Raw genomic sequence first — 5,578 nt, forward strand, 5'->3', positions numbered from 1 at the left:
GGAGAGTAACTCAGAAGCCTCGCGCTTGCGCAGAGTTCTCTCGAAGACAACACCCACCCTGGGCTTCTTGAAGAACACCGACCAGTCGTGGACTACGTCCAGCGATGAATCGCTAAATCTTCTCCTAAATACTCACTTCCCTGGCTGCGATGAAAACAGACCCAACTACTTCGCGCGTCCCTCTGTCGTCTCAAATGCCCTCCTGAGCCTGCTAAGCCGGGATAACATCTCTTGGGCGATCAGAAGTTTTAAACCTTACAAATCCGCGGGCCCAGACGGCATTTTCCCTGCCCAACTGATTCACGCGGGACTTAAAGCCATTAACTGGCTCAAAATAATTTACGAGGGAATTTTTTCCCACGGGTGCATTCCTGACACCTGGCTTCAGACCAAAGTCGTATTCATACCCAAGGCAGGCAAGCCCTCGCACACTGCCCCAAAAGATTTCAGGCCCATTAGTCTATCGTCTTTTCTTCTTTTCTCACAGCGTGTATTCCGTTCAGGCTGATCTCAGACTCCCAGCATGCCTATCGGAAGGGAAGATCCACCGAAACGGCCCTACACTCGATCACATCGATCATCGAAGCGTCCCTTAACTTTAAGGAGTACACCCTCGTAGCCTTCCTCGACATAGAAGGCGCTTTTAACAACATCCTTCCGACCGCCATCACGGGTGCACTGACGGATCTGGGGGTTGACTCCAGGACGGTGAGCCTGATCGATCAGATGCTGCAATGCAGGACGGTTGAGGCATCACTGGGACATCAACATGCACCAGATTTGTCTGCAGAGGCACACCGCAGGGCGGAGTCCTCTCGCCCCTCCTATGGAACGTGGCAGTGAACACACTGCTGCGGGAGATAGAGGGGGGTGGCTGCCGTGTGGTGGCGTATGCGGACGATGTTGCTATAGCACTCTCCGGAAAATTTCCGCAGACGTTGTGTGAGTGCATGACAAGTACTCTCACGAAAATGTCGAAATGGGCAGACAAATGCGGGTTAGGCGTCAACCCGTCTAAAACGGAACTGGTGCTTTTCACTAGGAAGTACAAGGTTCCGGTACTGACTCCCCCTAGACTATGCGGGGAAGCGCTAGTTTTCAGCAGCAACGCCAAGTATCTTGGCCTAATCCTCGACAGAAAGCTCGACTGGAAATTGAGCATTGAGGACAGAGTAAAGAAAGCCACAGGACTAGCAGGAAAGCCATCGGACTAAAATGGGGAATGACCCCCTATATAGTCCGGTGGCTCTACACCGCCATCATACGACCAATCATGCTCTATGGAGTGGTGGTATGGTGGCCAGCCTTAGACAGAAGGACATGCCTCAATAAACTCAGCAGAGTTCAACGCATGGCAGAGCTATGCATCACTGGCGGGCTACGCACTACTCCAGGGGAAGCCCTGGATACTGTGCTGGACCTCCTCCCTGTAGATCTCATAGGAAAGAAGGTGGCAACACTTTCTGCCCTCAGAATGAGAGAAGCCAGACTGTGGAAGGCGTCTGCGGTTGGGCACTCGGGACTCCTGATGAGACTCCCGCAATTACCACCCGGACCACTGTAGTGTGTTCCAAGAGGAGATTGAAGCCATCAAGGAGGCCATTTCTATCGTCTCCAAACTACGTCTAGACACGCAATTAGTGTGCGTCTTCTCGGACAGCCAAGCGGCTATTAAAGCTCTAGGCTCAATATCGTCGAACTCAGCGACTGTAAATGACTGCCGCAGGTCTCTGCACGAGATCGCAGATCAGTTAGACCTTTTCCTTATATGTGTCCCAGGCCACAGGGACATCGAGGGGAACGACGCCGCCGACGAGCTAGCAAGGCAGGGTACTACAATTCCTCCTTATGGAGAGGGAGCAGGTAGCGATGCCTCTGGCTACGTGCAGGCTCCTCACGCACGAATTGTTCGAGCAAAATGCCAATAGGAGATGGCAGCAAACCGTTTCCTGTAAAATCTCAAGATTGATATGGCCATATCGATCGAAGAAGCGCTCAGCAGAGCTGTATAGGCTCAGCAGAGCACAGTGCTCTGCAGTTACTCGAGCCATTACGGGACACTGGCAGATCGGCACTCATGCCTCCAGACTGTCAATCCCTCATAACGACTTCTGCAGGAGTTGTCGCGACGAGGAGGAGGAGGAATCGGTCCCCCACTTCTTCTGCCACTGCCCAGGCCTTGGAAATCGTCGTCTTCGTATTCTCGGGGCCGCTTTCCTCACGGACATTTCGGACCTGTCCGAAATCAAACCAGGGACCTTGTCCAAATACATCCAAGCCACCGATCTTTTAATTCTTTAACTTCAAAATTACGATACAAAATACAGCTTAAACGTATCAATTAGGCATTGATAGCTGCCATCAAAAGGCATACAATTTTGCGAATTGAGAAGAACATGACTAATAGTGCACTTAAACGTTTGATTTTCAGTACAAAAATTTGAAAACTAGCTTGAAAATACGAATTTTTAACCAATTTCGAAGAAATCTGTCACCAAATGTTGAAAAGGATTGAAAGGAAATTTTAGCCTTCGGTCTATCGAAGTTAACCTACATACATATGTTTCTTGTTGTCAATAATGAAAATTTATTCGTTGCAATATTTTTCTTTTGGGAACAATCATCCAAATCATAAAAACCTGCACATGTGTATACCTAATTACTTAAACACACATAATTGGCACATCGTAATTTGATTTGATTATTTCCATTCATGAAACTAATTATACACCGCACCTATCTTATCTGCGTAAAAAAATATTCACGAACTAAATCGAGTGAATGGTGTGATGGAACAAAATTGGCTTTATATATAAACGTATGTATGGTTATGAAATAATATTGCGTGAAAAAACAATCCATGAACATACCATTCCATTGCCAATGTATATTTCAAAAGTGAATGACACAGTCAGTTTGTTAGCTCATTTGGTAAATGTAAATCCAGTTACAAGCAGCACATCTCTGGAAAAATAGAATAATAATACAGCAGTTAAGCTCGTCAGGTCATCTGCATCATCAGCAGAAACAAATAAACAATTCACATAAAAAGTTCACTATTGAAGAGCCATACCTGCACACAAGCTTCTCCGATCAGAAAGGTTTTGCTGCTAGGGGTGTGACTGATGTATCCTATATAACTGGGAATATGACTCAGTCACACCCGTACAGTAACAGCATTACCCGTGTTTGGTCATCAGTGGATGCTCAATTCCAGGAGGTAATACAAAGTAATAATCATTTGTTGCTATCATCATCTAGTGGTGTTTCGCAAGAAACATTAAATCAGAGCATCGGATCGTCGAGGGCCAACTCACTGCCACGACCTGTGTCACCATCACCATCTGTTAACAGCGATAAGCCTAAAACAGGAGACCCACATGTAAGTGTACATTAAAGTACATTTAAGTAAAAGAACTTCCTCTAAAATATTTGTTTGTACACCTGTAAAGATTATTTTAATTTGTATCGCAACAAGAGCTCCATACGCCGCAATCTGAAATTTCATGCATTTTAGACTACTCCAGCGAGGTTTTCCCAAATGTTATCCGATTTCTTTAATTTTTATGTTTTGTTGTCGCTTTATCCATTTCAAAAAAATTTTATACTAATTTGTTTTTACATCATAGTCATATCCTTAGAAACTAATTATTTTTAAAACCACACGCTTATAATGCTTTTTCGGTCAGTTTTACCCAACGGAAACAAAAATTAAATTAAAATAGAAAAACAACTTTTCACATCAAATACTAAATTTTTGCCGATAAGTTAAAGTTATTTTATTTCCATCATTAATTAAGAATTAACAACTTTTTTATTAGGATAAACATGAACGCGAGGAGGAAGAACGCAAACGCCGAATTCAGCTGTACGTATTTATATCACGATGTATTTCGTATCCGTTTAATGCTAAACAGCCTACGGATATGACAAAACGGCAACCAAAAATTACGAAACAACAATTAGAGATAATTACCCTACGATTCCAGGTAATGAATGAATTTGTATATACAATTTAGTTTATGATTCGGTATGATACGTTTTACCTGTAAGTTATGTTTGTAGGGGGCAGATCGATGTTCCCACGACGAAATTGATGGTCCAGTGAAACTCCTAGTAGCCGTCGCAAGAAAAGAAAGGCCGATGGGTTTCGTGGTATATATATATATATATGTAGGTTTGTGTATTTGTATTGGGTCGACCGGTTGAAACGGAGGTGAAAACGTAACTAAACTCTAAGCCTTATGATCTATGCTTTATGCTGCGGTGAGCGCCGTGTGGATCGTGGATTGTGGATCGTGTAGATCTTCCGAGCGCCCCTCCGAGCGCGCGAGAGCGAGTTGGGACCGGAGTGCACGGAGTTGGCACAGTGCGCGGCAATCATTTGCTGCTGGCGTGAACAGTTATCTAGTATATAAAACTCGTGTCACAAATTTTGTTGCTGAACTCCTCCGAAATGGCTCGACCGATTTTCGTAAAATGTTGTGTGCTTATCGGTCAGCGCATCGGCCAACATATATCAGATCAGACCACTCCTTCGGGTAACTCCCAAACACCTATGTTCTCTTTTTGTTTAGAGGTACTCGAAGGAGTGGTCCGATCGGGTCAAGATTTGGTATGCATAATTTTTTTACACGCTCTTATGTTTTGATAAAGTTTGATTCATTGATTGATTAGTTTTAAGCCATCGCTATCTAGAGTTGCAGCACCTGTAAGACCCAGAAAATTGTTACAACGATTACCAAGGTAATCTCGCCAATCTGAGCCAATAGCATTTAATATAAATGTGGCGTCAAAACTCAAAGAAAATGTTATGAAAAATATTAAATTGAATAATGAAATATGACATCATTATTCGTTTCATCTGGGAAGCGAAAACATCTAAAATCTAAAACCTAAAATCTTATAATCGAAAGCACATAAAATTTCAAAGAAATCGGTCGAGCGATTTCGGAGGATTTCAATTACAAACATTGTAACCCGAGAATTTAATATATTTGAGCAATGCCAAAATCAATATTATCAATAAAATCAGTATCAGAAACAGTACCAAAACTGCCTGTCACTCATCTTCCATCGCAATCATCAGAGGCGGTCGCCGTGTCCTCAGACCCTCCTTAGCGCACCGTAAGCTACCCACTCCGCAGTCCAACTTGATCAAGTTCTAGTTGCGACTTCCAAGCTGTAGACGGTTTATTTACCGTATGCAACCCAGCTTTCTACACACACACAAACACACACACATTAACATATCATATCATAATTTTCAGTCCGATCAGAGCTGGGTTCTCTAGATATTAAAAAATCCATTGACATCCGCTTGACATGAGAGACTAATGGACTTGATGCAACACCCACTTTTTCTACTGTGCTCTTGCAATTGCTTTCTGTGTATAAGTTTATAAGCATTTGAATCAGTGATGGAGGCATTCTAAAAGCAGACCACTACTTTCTGAGACAATTCGTTTCCAGAGCGGAGATTCCGCCCTCTTAACTGATCTGGTCAGGACTGAACAGCGCGTGAAAAATATCTGATTAAAATTCAAAATACCATCTTCAAACCCAGTAAATAATAAAA

Source organism: Drosophila miranda, chromosome 5 (assembly GCF_003369915.1).
Source record: "Drosophila miranda strain MSH22 chromosome 5, D.miranda_PacBio2.1, whole genome shotgun sequence".
NCBI classification, from domain to species: domain Eukaryota; kingdom Metazoa; phylum Arthropoda; class Insecta; order Diptera; family Drosophilidae; genus Drosophila; species Drosophila miranda.